The sequence below is a fragment of the Balaenoptera acutorostrata genome, chromosome 14 (genome assembly GCF_949987535.1).
Source record: "Balaenoptera acutorostrata chromosome 14, mBalAcu1.1, whole genome shotgun sequence".
In the NCBI taxonomy this organism is placed as follows: Eukaryota; Metazoa; Chordata; class Mammalia; order Artiodactyla; family Balaenopteridae; genus Balaenoptera; species Balaenoptera acutorostrata.
In genome coordinates this window covers 24370590-24389180 of record NC_080077.1, presented here as the reverse complement: position 1 = coordinate 24389180, position 18591 = coordinate 24370590, and the positions used below count along the sequence as shown (strand labels likewise).

General features: G+C 34.6%; 1 long non-coding RNA gene across 1 annotated transcript in view; it reads right to left on the bottom strand.

Moving 5' to 3' along the window:
• Window positions 1-14103: 14103 nt before the first annotated feature.
• The window catches only part of LOC130704709 (uncharacterized), a 196285-nt gene continuing 191797 nt past the window's right edge, over window positions 14104-18591 (bottom strand). Inside the window, exon 3 of the long non-coding RNA XR_009005150.1 lies at window positions 14104-14218. This is a non-coding gene — a long non-coding RNA (uncharacterized LOC130704709). The remainder of the gene's footprint in view (window positions 14219-18591) is intronic.

Genomic DNA, 18591 nt, shown 5'->3' with positions numbered 1-18591 from the left:
AATTAGTGCAAATCTTACATCCATATATTTGGGAGCATATCTTTGATTCTTGATACTACATATGTTTTTATATTCTACTTTAATTGTGGAATACCATAATGACATCAAGACAAATATTACAATTTAACTATTTATGGGCTTTGTAACAATATACACTTTCATAATGGATATTACAGTGGAATGTAATATCACAATTGACTTAAATATTTAATGAGCAAATGTATTGTTCTTGAACAATCAATTATGCTAAGTTTATGTGAATAACGTATGTTCCCCTAGGATAAGGCTGAGAAATCCAGTTCCAAGGCCTCATATTTCTCTTCAGCAAATAGACTGGGTTTTTTTTGTTGTTGTTCATGGTAATGAGATGGAGATGGGGCTGACATTAAAAGATCAGCATCTAGTTCCTAGGCATTTGTAAGAAGATTGTCTTTTTAAATAATATGAAAACATAATTTTTTTCTCTACTACACATTTGTTTCTATATATCCCATAAAAAAATTTATAGTTACTATTACAGTCAGGGATCATGACTGGGTTCCTTTTTTCCTTCCTTCATTCCTTCTTCCCTCCTTTCCTTCACCCCTTTCTTTCCTTCTTTTCTTTCCTTCTTTTTTCCCTTTTTAACGTCCACATGACCTTTGCCAATATTGTTACTAGAGCCTTATTTCCAATGACTCAATAGCTAAGTCTCTTTCTTCTCATTTCCTTCTTCTTTGCAGCAGTGACATCAGGCCAGTGAAAATGAAATGTTATAGTCGACAGTGCTTAATATTATTTGTTCCTGTCACTGTTAACACTTCTATTATTATCAAAACGTTTAGATCAGCACTGTCAGTTCTAAAGGACCTGCTGACATACCAAGGGAAACTTTGATAAACAGTTCTGCTGTATTTTCTCTATATTTTTTATAGTCCTTGTTTGAAAATATTTTCTTTTTCCTCAGGATATTTATTTTGAAAAAAAAAAAAACCCTGATTTTTAAGAGCTCATCAATTCCACCTTTTTATTTCCCACTTGAAGTTTTAATCCTCTGCTTCTACCCTCACAATTGGTTGCTGTGGAGGTGATTAAGATGTCACAAATATAGGATTATTGTAATTCTGGGCAGACAATAAGCCACAGATGATTTTCTAAGGAACAAAGATGTCATTTTCATGTAGATATATCACCCATTTCAAAGTGAGAGAAGGGAATGAAAGACATAAATATGAGATCTAATAGTACCAATTATAAAAGAAATAGCTAAAGATCAAAATTTCACATGAAACATTAATAGCTCTGAAAAATTTATATATACACTTCAAGTTTTTTTGAATTCTGCAGTTCCTTTAATATACATGTGTGGGCCTGCAAATATCAAGCATGTGTGTATCAGTATACCCTCCTTAATCCGAACACCTAATTGAATGATATATGTGAGCTTGAACAAAGAAGACTGAATTCTTGTTTGCTTTGTAGCAACCAATGTCATTTTATAATTTACTTTCTATCTTCCATTGCATTTGAAAGAATGGCTTTTCAAAACAGTAGAATTCTCAGGAAGTCGTATATCCTACATTGATTACATATTAGATGGGAGATTCTATTTTTTTTTTTTTTGAAGTAGTTTAAATCTAGGAAATTATTGAGCAGGTTATTAATACCTTCTGAGAATCTTCTTGAGCACTGGAAGGTGTTTCCCAGCATAAGGCACAGAGTAGGCTTTCACTTACTTAATACTTGTCAAGTTATGATAGAGAACAGACACTTTACCTCTAAAGAAAAATGCTGCCCTGGCAAATTTCTGAATGGTCTTATTTAAAGAGAAATTTTTTCCCCCACCCCATCCCTCACTATTTTAATGGCTCTACTAATGAGCACACAGCTCCATCTGGGGGCAAGGCCAGAAGGGAACATTGTCTAAGAGTCCCTTGGTGTCTTGGCCACGTAGCTGTCATCTTTGTGCATCCCTTAGCCTTTTCTGCATCAACAGCACTGAGCTGTTCATGGAAGACATTTCAGTAGCTCCGGACCACAAGTATCTCCAGCTAGTGCGTTTCAGGAGATTTCTTAGTTGGCGATACCATCATTGTCAATTCTACAGGATACTATTCAGGAATCCTAGAACCTTAGACCTCACAATCAGTCAATCTTTTCCTCCTACTGTTCTGTTTCTGCAACGTGTCTCTCCTTTGATTTTCTTTCTAATGCTTGTTCTCTCTTGCAAGTCTAATTCACACATCATTTTGTCAGCTATCCCCCAAATGGTCTGTATTTAGCTCTTTTTTTTTTATTCTTCACCTTTGCATGTAAAATTATGCCCTCACTCATATCTTTAAATATCTGTTCTACTTTGCTGAAGACTGAATCTCCATATAAAGCCCTATCCATTCTCTTACACCTACAGAAATTCACCCTGTAAGTATAATGATGAACTATTGAGTTTTGCTTGGGTATCTTACAGACCATTCACAGATAATATGTCCCAAATTCTTCATCTGCTCCTACTAAACCATATCTATTTTTTTCCTTCTTTGGAACCTATATATCATCCTTATTTCCCTTTGTGACCCAATCCCAATTGCTCCAGTCAATTGACAGGTTCTGCCAATTTTGGTCTCAAATCTGTCCTTTATCCCCACTGCCTTAACCATACTTATTTTGGCTGCCTGGAACACTACAGCAGCCCCATCTCTGTCAGGGACAGTCTGATTGCATGGTTAACGTTACAGAGGTAGACAACTTGGCTTTGAATGCTGGCTTCTCCACTTATTAGTTGGGGAATTTGGGCAATTCAATTAACCTTTCTGATCCTTATTTTCCTAATATGCAAAATGGTATTAATATTGGACTTACAGGCTGACTGGGAGAAAGAAATGAATTAATTTCTATAAATCTATAGTAGTACAACTGTTGGCACATGGTAAGTACATGATAAATATTAATTGTAGTCCTATTGTCATCACCATCATCAATATCATCATTTTAATCACCATAGGGAAAAAGACAATGGAATTGCTTTCAAGACTTTTTGAGTCTATACATTTTTGCCCATTCAGATTCACACCCTGATATTCCCCCATAAATAAACCCTCCGAAAGCTTGCTAACTCTCTTTCCTTTGAAGGGATTTTTCTGTTCTAATGAGATATCTACTCTCCCTGCTACTCTTCTTAGCATACCTTCCCTTCATCTGCTTATAAAAACAACAGTTTATCCTCCAAGCCATCCTTCAAATTCATCTTTGTGAAACCTTTCCTCATGCACAGAGCAGTCAGGCACTCTCTCCTTGTTCTCACACCACAATATGCATATTTCTCATACTGCATCATTTCATTCTTACTTATTCACTGTTTTTCCTAGAAGGCTATGAAGATGTTAGGGAGCAGGAATTGAGCTTTATTCATATCCCCAGTGCTTAGATATGTGGTATATACAGTAGTTTTACTTTATGGGTTGATTGAAATAAGCATATTTTTACTTGAACAGAGAATCCAGATGGGTTTAGAGGGAGTCTTGGTTTAATACATACCTTCAAAATGCTCTCTTTCTTCTGTTATAGTCATGCTTTACTGATCCCTTTCTTTATGACTCACATTTGTTCTGTTATCAAATGTAGATTCTATCTCAAAAATGTCTTGGGAATCTAACCTTTTTCTCCATCCCAACTAATCAGTTTTGCCTAGCTGCTAGTATTATGTTTCTAAAAAGAAATCTGACACAGTTCCTCCTCTGCATAAAGATTCTTTAGAACAGGTGAAAATACGTCCTATCTCATTCTGAATGCAAAACAATCTATCTCTAAAAACTTACTTCAGTCTTATTTTCCATCATTACCCTAAAGCACACTCAAATCTTTGTACCTCGCACCACTGGGTAGAAATAGGGAAAGTCTGTTACTCTTCTGCATTTTTGCATACACTCCTATATTTGCCTAAAATGTTCTTCATTCACTTGCAGGACACTGGTTGTTCCCAAATTTCCAGTTCAAATAGCACTTCATGCCTTCTTTCATTCATTCACTCATTAAATTGTATTCATTGGACCCGAAGTATCTTCAGTTACCTGTGTTGGTGTACCTCTCCATTTCCCACATCTTTATCACATCCATCTCATCACAGCACCCTCCCCACCACCATACCCAGGCCCAGCTCACTCAGTTAACCCCAACTCTATCCCTGTTTTCCATTCTTAACTCCTCTCTCTAATCTCTCATTTTAGAGTTCATTCTCTCCTGCTTCATCAGAGACCTCACTCTCAGCTACACCCTTTTTTTCCCATATTTTCAGCCATATTTTTTCCTACTGGATCTTCCCAGGCAGCATAATAATATACCGATCTCTCACATTAACTAGTAAACAAGCAAAAATTCTAAACCAAAATCTTTCTATCCAATACCCTCAAGCCACTACCATCTATGTTTGCCATTTTACTGCCAGATTTATGGAACTATTGGTCTACCCTCAAAGTCTCCATCTCCCTCATCCCACCTGTAGTCCTGAATCTAGCGAAAAAAAAAATCTCTTCACTAAAACAGCTTTCATCAAGAGAGCCAGAAATGTCTTTATTGCAAATACAATGATGGTTACTTGTTTATCTTTTAAAAAAAATTCTACTGTTTTTAATAGTATTGATTATGCCCTCCTTGATCCATTCTCTATTCCCCTTGGTTTCCAAGATTCAAGGTTCTCTTATCTCTATGACTATATTTTATTATTCTCTTTCCTAGAGTCATGTTCTTAACTTCTTTCATCCTATAATACGTACTCACTCCATTTTAACTCATCCATATACGTGGCTATTTACATCCGATTTGTAAAAGATTTCAAAACCTCATCTTCTGCAACAACTTTTATCAAAGTACTTAACAACTAAATCAAAGTACTTAAAGTTTAATGTGATTGAAACAGAACTCAATATTTTTTTACCCAAGCTTGCTCTTTTTCTTGTACTTCCTATTTTGGTGATTGATCTCATTATTCATTCTTCCTCACAAGAGACAACTTGGAATTCAGCCTGTATTACTATCTTTCTCAATTCCCATATCCTGCTAATTCTATTTCAGTGATATTGGCCATTTCTCCCCTTCTCTTCTCTTTCTTTCCACTTGAGTTTTGAATCTCACCTTTCTTTCCTGGATGACATCAACAGCTCCTTAACTCATTTACCTGTTTTCAGTCTTCTTTCACTTCATTCATTACACAGTCAAAGGACAATTCTGTTTCAAAAATCACTTTGTCACTCCCCTGCCAAAAATTCTTCTGCACCACAATCTTGCTTTTATCCTCCAAAGTCCTTTTTAAAAATATTTATGGAAAAAAATAATTGTCTCATGCACTCTCCTGAGTTGTCCACCTATCTACACCTTCTCTATGTTAAGTGCTTCTTGTGTGTTGCTCTCACCTATGCCCTGGCCCACTCCATCTCTTGTTTCTACTTTCCTCACTCTATGTGAATTAATTTTGTTTAGCGCATTCCAGAATCAATTAGTGAACTGGGCTGCTGGAATAATAGGCCTGGATAATACGATTACTGTTGAAGGATCTCTGTGGCAAGGAGGGTCCCATGAAGTGATTGACTTCACCTAAGGCATTATATCTATCTGTGGAGTTTTAGGTGAAGGTACCACTTGGACCATGGTTTGATAAGACAGAAAATGTGCTCTTCATGGGAAGTCTAAGTGTTATTATGGTGGAAGTAGAAATCTCTACACTTAATCCTAAACTTGACTGGTCAAACTCAAATAGCACATGTTTGTGATGCCTTTCCTGACCTCTGACTCCTAGTTTGTGTTGGACGATCAACTTTATGTCCCTACAGCAATATATGCTCAAATATATAACATGTCATTGATACTGATAGTCCATAAACTCCTAATGACAGAGGCCTGTGTGCAGTCTTTTTTGTCTCCCCCGTACATGGCCCAGTGCCTGTCAAATTTGGCACTCAATAGATGCTTGCTTTACTTATGGAACTGAATAATAAATAAATACCATATTCCAGATCTTAGGTTAAGCTTCAAAGTAGAAACCTCTAACTGCTTCAGAATTAGTTTGTTCTGTCCTTTGTACAGCTTTTTAATGGGATATATCTATTTGCATATGTGTCACTGGAAAGTATCTTAATAATCTTATTAATGTTTGAGCAAATATACTTTGCTCAATAATGTTTGGTGAACAAATGAATGAATATGTGAGTGAGTGAATAAATGAATGATGAATGGAAAGTAATTTACTTCCTCAGCTCTCCTGTGCCTCATTAAACACTATGGATTCAGACAGGAAATATCAAGCAAGAATTCCATCATTGTGCAATTGAGAAACTAGAAGCTCTGGAAAAGCCAAATTACATTTGCTATGGAAGTTTCTTTGTGACCTTGAGAATGACAGAAGAGAATTTAGGTCTCTGGTTCTTCGTGCAGAGTTCCTTTTGTTGAGTTGCATTGTCTGAATTCATATTCAAGCATCTCAGTTTTCACTCAGACCTTGGAAATTTTTGGCTGTTTTATGTTAAGAGAATTAGGATACATAGTTGATTTCTTTAAAGGACATAACAGTGTCTAATAAAATTCCCTTTAACTTCCTATTATGTACCTTCAGTTTAAAAGTAGAAAGAGAATTTTATTTGCTAGATCCCAGGTAGGGCACATTTCATTTTTAATTAATTAGGTTTTAAATTATATTAGAAAACTATTCTCTATATGTTGTACTGTACTCTAATTTATTAAAGAGAGACAAACTCGTGTGCAGAATTTTTCTTTTTCTTTACAGAAGTAGAAGATATATAGAGAAATACACAACGTTTGTTTTTATTTAAATGTCAACTCCAATACCATCCCTTTTGCTCAAGTTTTCACATAATAAGAGATCAAGAATCTTATTTCACATAATAAGAGTTCTGGTGTGGTTCCCATCTGTTAACATTTCTAATATTCCTGAATTCAAAAGACCAGACAGCAAAAGCATTGGCTTGAACATAATAGACCCTCAATAAAGATTTGCTGGACTGAAGTGAATATAAAATACTAAAATTTCTCCACCCTTGCTATTTTTTCTTTTTAACTTCACTCTTAAACTTTGGTTTTTATCTTCATTTTTAAACTTTTTGTATTCTTTACTTTGACTTTCAGCTAGATTTTCCTTAACTAATGAGTTTGAGATTTTCATGTTATATGGGGAAAATAATTTATTCCACACATATTGAGTATGTACACTGTACAATTCAGTGTTTTAGGTATTAAGGGATAGCAGCTAATGAGGTAAATATATATCTACATATAGCTTAATTGATTGATCAGTTAATATATAGGAGTATATTCATTTGTCCATCTCCCAAGAAACTTACAGCCCATTGAGAAAGACAGCTATTAGCTATGTTATTTTGTAAGTTTAAGAGATAAAGTTTTATGAAAATATTTAACAGGGACAAACAATCTAGTTGTGGGTAAGGGAAAGTGTCCCTAAGATGTTAGTGAAGATGGTTACTTTTTCATTTTTTCTGGACAAGATCCCTAAGCACAACATAGTTTTATTTTCTATGAAGCTGAAAATTTAGAGACTAGTTCTCTCAATGAATCTGGATTTGACTAAGAAGAACCATTTTTTTTAGTTTCATTTGAACTTCAGAGTGTTTTCTGTGTTTCTTCAATGTACATCTGCTCAAGCAATGTATATTTAGACTTTTATTTAGGTACTTAGCGTGCTGATCTAAGGCAGATATTTAAATGATACTTCACAATCAATAGTTTACATTACTTAATTTATGCTAATTTACAATTCAATTCCCTGGGAAAATATCATTCGAATAATGTGGAGTGTACAAAGAAATATATGTTGCCGTCTATCTTTCTCTGGAGGAGCCTTTCATTTTAAATATATTTTATATTTACATATGTCTTAAATACTAGGGGTCTTTGAGATATGAGATAACCTACCTTCACCACATTATTGGTATTTTTTTCTAATATTTTTCTGAAATATGAGGGCTGCCAATTCTTGTGATTTTTGCTTAGATTCTAAAATTAACTTTTCCTGAATTTGTGACTTGTAGTCTTTTAAAAAAAACTTATTTTGAAATAATTATAAATTCACAAGAAATTAAAAAAATACAGAGGGGTTGTGTGTACACTTTATCTAGTTTCCCCTAATAGTTACTTCTTACATAACTATAGTAAAATATCAAAACCAGGTAATTGGTATTGGCATTCATTTTATGGCATGTGTATATTTATGTAACCACCACCCCAATCAAAATACAGAACTATTCTATCACTGCATAGATCTCTGTCATGCCACCTGTTTATAGTCATAGCTTCCATCCTTCCTTCCACCATCCCTAAACTCTGGCAACCACTAATCTATTTCCCATTTCTATAATTTTGTCATTTCAGCAATGTTATATAAATGAAATCATATGTTGTCTGACCTTTAGAGATTGGCTTTTTTCACTCAGCATAATGCCCTTGAGAGCTGTATAAACTGTTACATGTATCAACAATTTGTTCATCTTTAATACTTACTAGTAGTCCATGGTATACATACGGGTATTGTACAGTTTGTTGAACCATTTACCAATTAAGGGACATTCGGATTATTTCTAGTTTCTAGTTAATTAAAAATAAAATTGCTATGAACAGGCATGTGCAGGTGTTTGGCCGTAAAATTTACTTTTACTGGGATAAACACAAAGAGAAGCAATTGTTAGCTCATATAGCAAATAAACTTAATTTTTTTAGAAAGAAACTGCCAAACTATTTTCAAGAGTGACTCTATCATTTTACATTCTAACCAGCAATGTATGAGAGATCCATTTTTTCTGCATCCTAACCAACATTTGCTATTGTCAGTATTTTAAATTTTAGCTGTTCCAACATTAGTGGTAAGTCCGTGTGGTCTTAAGCATTTCTCTAATAGCTAGTGATGTTGAACATCTTTTTATGAGTTCATTTGCTAACTGTATATCCACTTTAGTAAAATGTCTTTTGTTCATTTTAAATTGTATTTATTTATTTATTTATGGCTGTGTTGGGTCTTCGTTTCTGTGCGAGGGCCTTCTCTAGTTGTGACAAGTGGGGGCCACTCCTCACTGCGGTGCATGGGCCTCTCACCATCGCGGCCCCTCTTGTTGCGGAGCACAGGCTCCAGACCGCGCAGGGTCAGTAATTGTGGCTCACGGGCCCAGCCGCTCTACGGCATGTGGGATCCTCCCAGACCAGGGCCCGAACCCGTGTCCCCTGCACTAGCAGGCAGACTCTCAACCACTACGCCACGAGGGAAGCCCTTTTGTTCATTTTATATTTTCATTGTTTTTTACTGTTGAGCTTTTAGTGCTTTTTATGTATTCTAGATACTCTTCCTTTGTCAGATATGTACTTGCAAATATTTTCTCCCGCTCTGTTGATTTTCTATTCATCCTCTAAACATATTCTTTCAGAGATCAAATGCATTTATTTTTTGATGAATTTCATTTTATTATTTTTTTGTGTGTATCATTCTTTTGGCATCATGTCTAATAACTCTTCACCAAATCATAGATCCCCCTAAATTTTCTGCTATATTTCTTTCTAAAAATGTTATAATTTTATGTTTACATTTAAATCTATAATCCAATTTGAATTAATTTTTGCGAAAAATTTGAGGCTTCAATTGCTAGTCATTAATTTGTCTCTGGATTTCCAATTGCTCCAGCACCATTTCTTGAAAATTTTATCCTTCCTCCATTGAGTTGCTTTTGCACTTTAGTCAAACATCAGTTGGCTGTACTTGTGTGGAGATTTTCTGGGTTCTCTTTTCTGTTCCATCAATCTATGTGTCTATCCTTCTGTTAATACCATACGATATTGATTATTATCGCTATATGAAAAGTCTTGAATTGGGGTAAAGTGACTTTACACTTTATTCCTTTTCTAAATTGTTTTGGTCATTCTTATTACTCTGCCTTTTCGTATACATTTTAGAATAAACTTGTCTATATATACAAAAATATTGCTGGGATTTTGAACAATTAAAACAATGCATCAATTTGGCAAAAATTGACAACTCATTATACTGAGTCTTTAAATCCATGATCTCAGTATATTTCTTCATTTATTTAGATCTTTGATTTATTTCATCAGTGTTTTATAGTTTTCAGCAAAAAAATCCTATGGATATTTTGTTTTATTTGTATATGAGTATTTCATTTTTTGAGTGAATGTAAATGGTATTGCATTTAAAATTTTGGTTTTCACATTTTCATTGCTAGTGTATAGAAATATAATTGATTTTTTTTGATGTTGCACTTGTTTCCTCTGACATGCTGAACTCACTTATTAGTTCTAGGAGTTTCTTTGTAGATTCTTTAGGATATCCTATGTAGACAAACATGTCATCTGCAAATAGGGACAGTTTCTTCCTTTTCAATCTGTATGCTTTTATTTCCTTGTCTTGCTTTATTGCACTGGCTAGAACCTCATCATTATGTTGAATAGTGTATCCTTCCTTTGTGTATAATCCTAGAGGAAACACATTCAATAATCATTAAATATGATGTTGTCTGATGGTTTTTTGTATAAGTTCTTTATCAAGTTGAGGAAGCTGCTCCCATATTCCTACTTTACTGAGTTTTTGTCATGAATGGATGTTAAAACTTTTAAAATGTTTTTTCCTCTGACAAATTGATATGATCATAAGATTTTTCTTATTTAGCTTGTCAATGTGATGAATTACATAGATTGAATTTTAAATATTGAACCTATTTCACCTCTTTGGAATAAACCCCATTTTGGATATTTGTATCTAATTTCATGTGGAATATTGATGTATAGTTTTTTTTTTTTCTTTCTGGTTCCTGTGTCAGAATAACACTGACTTTATACATGGATTGAGAAATATTACATCTTCTGTTTTCTGAAAGAGACTGAGTAGAGGTGGTGCTAATTCTTCTTTAAATATTTGATAGAATTCTCCAGTGAAAACATTTGGCCCTGGGGATTTCTTTTTAGAGAGTTTTTTTAGACTGTGAATTCAATTTCCTTAATTCTTATAGGGCATTTAAATTACCTGTTACACATTGGGTTAGTTGTGGTAGCTTGTGCTTTTGGGTGTACCAGTCCATTTCATCTAAGTTATCAAATTTGTGTGTGTAGCACTGTTTGTAGTATTCTCTTACTTTTCTTTTGATGTCTACAGTGTCTATAGTAATATCCCTTGTTCCCTTCCTGATACTGATAATTTGCTAGAGGTTGATCAATTTTATTAATCTTTTAAAGTTTTTCTTTTATTAATGTTCTGCATTGTTTTCTCTTTTTAATTTCATTGATTTCTGCTCTCATCTTTATTATTTTCTTCCTTCTGCTATCTCTGTGTTTATGTTGTTCTCAATATCCTAGGTTCTTGTGATAGGAGTTTATACTATTGATTTGAGATATTTCTTATTCGATAAAAAAGCATTTAGTGCTATAAATTACTCTCTCTGCCTACTTTAGCTGCATCCAACACATCTTGATATGCTGTGTTTTCATTTCGTTCAACTCAATGTATTTTTTATTTCACTTGAGATTCATTTTGACTCATGGCTTATTTAGAGATGAATTGTTTAGTTACAAGTGTTTGCAGATTTTCCTTTCAGCTTTCTATTATTGATTTCTAGTTTGATTGCACTGTTATAATGGAGTATACTCTGAATGATTTATTTACTTCGAATGAGTTGAGATTTTGCTTTTTGCCCAGAATATGGTTTACCTTGGTATATATTCCATAGGCCTGTGAAATAATGTTTTCTACTAATGTTAGGTAGAGTATTATATTATCATACCTATGAATGCTGATTAGATCCTGAGAGTTTATGTTGAACTTTTGAACTTCTATATCTTGCTGATTTTTTTTGTATAATTGTTCTGTCAATTGTTGAGAGAGAGGTATTGAAATCTCCAATTATAATTGTAAATTTATTTATTCTTTCAGTTTTTACTTCACCTATCTTTCAGTTATGTTTTTTGGTGCATACACATTTAGGATTTGGGGATCTTCTTGCAGGATTCAATGTCTCTTTCTGTCTCTGGTAATTTTCATTCTTAAGTCTATTTATCTGATGTTAATATAGCCAATTTTGTTTTCTGTTGATTAATGTAGCATGGCCTGTCTTTTCCCTTCCTTTTACTTTCAACCTTCTTACATTGTTTTATTTTAACTAAAGTCCTTTTTGACAGCATATGGTTTGGTCAATCTTTTTCACTCTGCCAAACTCCAGATTCTCTACTCCACCTCTGCTGACTCCTAATTATTGTTAGTTGGGGTAGGGGAGTTCCAGCTTCCACTAGGTCTCTGTTGATATCACCCTGCCTAGGATAAGAGAAGTACCTCATTTCTGCTCTCCATGTGGCCTCTGTGATTCCCTTATTAGTATTAGTTTCCTATGGCTGCCATAGCAAAGTACCATACACTAGGTAGTTTTAACAACAGAAATTTATTTTCTCACAGTTCCAGAGGCTAGAAGTCTGAGATCAAGGTGTCAGCATGGTGATTTGTTCTGAGGCCTCTCTCCTTTGCTTGTGGATGGCTGCCTTCTAACTGTGTTTTCACATGGTTTTCCCTCTGTACCTGTCTGTGTTTTGTTCTCCTCTCTTTATAAGGACACCAGTATTATTGGATTAGGGTCCACTCCAGGGCCCCATTTTAACATAATTACCACTTTAAAGGGTCTATTTCCAAATGTAATTACATTCTGAGGTACTGAAGGTTAGGGCTTTAACATACAAATTTCAAAGGACACAACTCAGCCCATAACAGTACCAGTGTCTCTTTTGGCTTCTCTGATACCAGCCGGCATGGGAGTTAGTATGCTTTATTATAGCCTGGCTAGAGGTGGAGTTTAGGTTTTCCACCTAGTCTTTCCAGGTGGCATTGGGGTTGGAGGCTATAGTTTTTTTCTGTGATATTTCACTGAAGTAAAACTTTTATTGTCTAACAGTTTTCTGTCTTGTTAGGCCTTTCTTGGTCTTTTTGCTTGAAAGAAGTGACTTCTGTTGAACTCCTTTTTGTCTGCACTTGTTGTTTTTTGGGGGTCACTCATTTTTTTGAAACAAATTCTGGGACATCTGGGGCTAAAAGAAAACCCAAGGAACTCACACTATGCTTTTCTTCAGGTCCCGCGGTCCCCAGTAAGTCTTCCTTCTTCTCCCACTGTTCAGAGTCTGCCTATGTTTGTTTTAAATGTAATTTCCAAGGTTTGTAGTTTTACTTAGTGGGAATAATAGGGAAAGTAATTATACTCTATATTTCCAGGAGTAGAACTGCAGTAGAATCAATTTATAGTCTAAATGATACTTTTCTACTAAAACTTTTATTTGCAATTGTATTACTTGCTAATTTTATATTTTTTCTTTGGAAAATAATTATAATACTTTATTGGTATATTGTTTTCTTAATACTTTAAAATCTAATTTTGTATAAATCCTTTAGATTAATTTTATTATATTATTAAAGTTTCATATTGTAGGTTATTTATTTTATAAAAATAAAGATAATAAATTGTAATGATTATGAATATTCTAGAATAGGGATATGAGGTATTTAAAATTTTTATTTGTGTACACTTTATCTCATAATTCTTATTACAAACAAAGTTATCAAAAATATAAGAAGAAAATTTCACTAGATGAATACTACTTAGGTATTATGAGGAAAAGTTAGCATGAAGAATATTTTCTATACTCTCCTACTATAACTGGGTTTAACCTAAACTCACAATGTTTGACTCTAACTATAATCTGTCAGATCTCATATTTAGATACTTGGAGTGCCTTTCACAAGTAGTAGTTCCATAATTATTTCCTGTTCCTTCCTTGAGCACACATTGCAACAAATATATGGCTTTATATTCCTTCACTGATGAAGCTGATAAAATGCCAAACACTACACATGGGATAAATCAAGATGATGTCAACATCTTCAGTGACACCAATAATTTACCAAAGAAGGAGAAGGAAAGGAACCATTCTCTTCTGGGCTAAGTATTTTACATTTATTTTTTTATTATATCTTCACAAAATTCCAATGTTAACTAAGATTATGATAGAGTGTTTTGTTGTGACCTATTTCTATGTTTTTTAGTAGCTAATGATACTAACCTGGGGTCGACTGTTTGTCATGTATCTTCTGTTTGCTTTTCCAGATTCTTCCTTCATCTATTCTTCCTTCATCCATTTTTCCATTTTTTCCTTCTTTATTCCTCCTTCATCTCTTTCTATTCATCTTGTCCTGGGAAAGGAAGGTGAGCCTTATGAGTCTAGAATCAATGTACTCTCTTGCCAGTGAGAAGCCCTTGCAGGATATTAGAAGGTAGGAGGACAATGATGTTGGGGTATTTATTCCTATGATCCCCTCCCTGTGTTGCTGTGGAGTGTTTGTATTTCTGTACCTAATATTACAGCTTGGGTTGGTTGGGCTTCAGGGGCTTTTCCTTATAGGTATTTTTGCTGGTTTCTAGGAACTGTTCCTTCCCTGTCCCCTTCAGGACAAGGGTGCCAAGTGCTTCCCATTGTTGCCAGCTCAATTTCTTATTGGTTTCTCTTAAACTTCTCCACAAATAGCCCCTTTAATAAAATGTCCTAAGTTACCTCATTTGGGTGTGTCATCTATTTCAAGTTCTGTTCAATACAGATTTATTCATATTTGAAAGTTCAGTTTTGCTTTCTTATATCCCCAGTTTCCAAAGCAACTTTCAATGTGTTCTATATATTTTATTTTTACAACTTCACATAAAGTAATTGTGTTTTTCTCTAGATGTTCTAAAGAATATTCCACTTTTAAAACATTATTATTAAGAACATAGTTTCCAAACATGGTTCATACCTCAGACAACTTCCTTGGCTTAATTCAGAAAATAGCACTTATTTTCAAAATCTGGAATCCAACATTTACATGGCAACTTTAGCCTATTGAATGAAATCTAGCATGTTAAACATAACAAAGGCTGATCCCCAAATAAACACAAACCAAAAAAAAATTAGAGTATTATATTTTCCCAGTAATGCTATTAGCTTTACAGTTCCATACATAATAATCAATCAATCTTGTCTGCTACCAGGAAGAATTTGAAAGACTTTGATAAATTTATCCACCTGTATGATGAGTCTTCACTGATCTCATTGGTTTGGCATGGATGGTATGTCTGTGCTCTGTTTTAAGTTAATAATGTCATATGTTTGATATTTATAATAGCTGTGTAGAACTTGACTTGCACAGACTTCTTTGTGATTATTGTTCCAAAAATTAATTTGTTTTGCTCTTTCTGTTTTCCAGAAATCCAGAGTGAGGCTCAGTTGTGCTTCTGGGTGTTCTTAAGGCAGATATTCTGTTTTTGACCAGACTTGCTTCAGTTTCCTACATGGCCAGCTGCTCAAGTGTACTGCTATCATCCATCAATTCCACATGTCGAAACTAACAAAAGTGAATTGCTCTCAGCATTGCTTCCAAACTGGTAGCTGGCTGACATCCAGCTGCTCCTTGTTGGTGATTTTGTATGCTAATATCCCATAGGTAAATGCCACTGAAACTGGTTAAGAAACATTCTTGTAGTTTTTTTCTCCACATGTCTTATGGCTTAAGGGAAGATTGGAAAATTTAAGCCTCCAATATGGCCAGCGCAGAGACAAATTCAAACATTGTTCTTTCTAAGGAGAAACAAGGCCTTGTAAAGAGTACAGCTATACAATTTCTGAATGTGGATGAATAATGGAACTAATTACTATTGAGTTCCCTTTTTCATTATCATATATGTCTATATCATATGGACATCACCTACAGCCTTCCCCAATCTCATAAACAACCCTTTGGACACTAGAGGAGTCTTAGGATATAGCTTATAGCTACTTCAGTATTTTTTGCCATCATTGTCAAACTAGAAAACAAAGATGATTCATATATAAGTGATAGAGAGTGATGAGAATGTGAAATACTAAAATAAGGCAATGATAATATCTAGCATTTTTTGTGGATATATATTTCAGCTAATAATTTGAAATGTGTCCCATGATTTTCCAGTCCTTATTAGTAAAATTATTAAATTTAAATAATGTATGTATACCTCTTTCAAGCTTTTACCATTACATCATTATCATTTCAACAAGACTAGCAACTATTCCTTGTTCATCTTTGAATGTACCCAGCCTTTTTGCCCATATTGTAGTGTGTTTATAACCAGGTTTAGACATGGTTCTCAATCCAAAAAGATATTAAACAAGTAACTGAGCAAAAAATAAAGAATAAGAATGTATTATTACATAAGTTTTTTGTTGATGATGTGACCTCTCTATCTTCACTTCCACTTTTCTTTATAATCTTTTGTCATTACAATTATGGAAGCAGATCCTAGAATTTCTCTGCTTTTCAAGATTGACTGCATTGTCCCTGATTGCTAGTGATTTGAGCAGCAATTGTAGCTCTTTGGAAATGACTAATTAATAAATGGCTACAAGATGTTTTGTATAACAGAATTCCAAAATCAACAAAATTATGAAACTAAACCAAAGGAACATGATGATGGTGGTGCTGATATTGGAACCATGCACCACGAGAGCAGGAATCAATATCGTTAGGCCTGATGACAGAACCATAGATGAAGGTAGAGCAAGCAAGTATGAACAAAAGAGTGGGGATCAGTTTTGGGTGAGGTTGAACTCTCAACTCTCAGAGACTTTACTTTTCTCATTTGCACAGTATCTACTAAAACACATTTTCATTTTAGTAAAAGCAACATGCATCTTCTTTTGGTTTAGTGACAGATGTCTATAATCATTGCCTTTACACTGACAAACCCATGAAGAGGAAAATTTGACACAAAGAGATGGGAGAGGTGGAAAGACCAGGAATTAATTCCTTCATAGGTGAGTAGGGATTAGGAAAGAAACTCTGTCTGGGAGTCACTGATAGACACATGGAGGATGGATTCTCTGATGATTTTGAAATATAGAAGCAGAAGCAGAAGCAGAAGCATCCATCGTCTTCTAGTACTTCAGTACATTGGCCTGAGTGTTATGTGGGCAAATATTAAGCATGCATTGGCTCAAAGGGGCAAATGAGTATTTTAATCACGTTCATATAAATATCCTATGGGTCTCCACTGAGGTGTACTTTCCCATAAGCCCACACATAGTTATGAGTGCATCTATCTAGTAGACACTGTTCAGTGTGCTGGGAAATAATGTCTCTTTCATCATGGAATTTATATTCCAGTGGTTGGAACAGGTTAAGATCAATAATCAAAGAGACATAGATACGCTGTCAATTGGTATTGAGTTCCAGAAAGTAAACTAAGCAAAAAGTAGGCAAAGAGGATAAAAGGAGATGTTTTTTATGTAGGGAATGGAGGACAAGTCTCTCTGAGGAGCTGACATTGAACAGAGAGCTGAATGCAAGAGTTAGCCATGGGGATAACTGGTGGGGGATGGGGATACTTTATGCAAATAAGGCACCGAGTTCAAAGTCTCTGGGGCAGCAGTGTCATTGGTAGCTGGGAACAGTAAGAGGAGATGGGGGGGCAGAATGATAAGAGAACAGTCAGCAGGTACAGAAGTGATGGGACTTCACTTTGTTAGTGTACCAGGATCTACACCATCATAGGGTTCTATAGGACAGAGTAAGTATTCTTTTAGTCAAAAAGGAAGAGGAAACCAAGTAATAGTTAATGGCAGGTTTTAAACAGGGGTTACAAGATCTATAGGGTCAGTCTCACTACTGGGTCAGCAACAGACTTTAGAGAGGCAAGACTAAAGCAAGAACCAGTTATGAGGCAATTGTAATAGTCTAAGCAAGAGATTGTCATGCCTTGGGCTAGACAATGTCCTTTGATGATTGGCCCTACAGACAGCAGGTTTTGACAATCTTCAGAAAGAGAGGTAAGCATATTACAGAAAGTTTACACATGTATCTGGGGATCTGGACTAGTTCTGCCACCAAATAATAATGTTCCCTTGAGCAGAAAATGTAAACTTCCTATAATGCAACGTCCCATTTTAACTCGCAGGGTTTGAATTAAATTATCACAATAACCTCCATCTCCAACTGTCTGTTTTTCTTTGCGAACTAATACAAAGGATATAGAACATGGAAAATGTGGAAAATGTGTGAGCACCAGGCGTCTACTACAGCATTAAAGTGTGCTATGTCAACCTCCTAATTCCTAAGGAAACATTAAGAAACTGCTATTACACTGTAGAGCAAAAACGTTAGAGGGTGAGTTTGGTAACTTTTTGAATATTTTTTTGCAATGGATAATAAATGTGCAAAATAATTTATCTTTTAAATCTATTCCTAGAAGCTTTTTCATGATTTTTGTTTGATTGTCTATAATTATGCAATCCAAAGTCACCAACTGAATTAAGCATCCCAGAGCTATTTTAATGATTCAGGCTAAAAGGAAAAATTGCAGAGTTGAAATTCTGTTTCAGTATGATGACTCCTGAGAATTTTATTGACCTTGGTGGAACTTTTGGAATTTGAGTTCATTTGTAATCAACCAAAAAAAAAATGTTTTGAAATGCTATTTAGAAGCTTAAAAGAATTATTGGACCCTGAATAACTTTCATTACATGACATTTTGATAAGGTCATTGTAAATGAGTCAGAAATGCA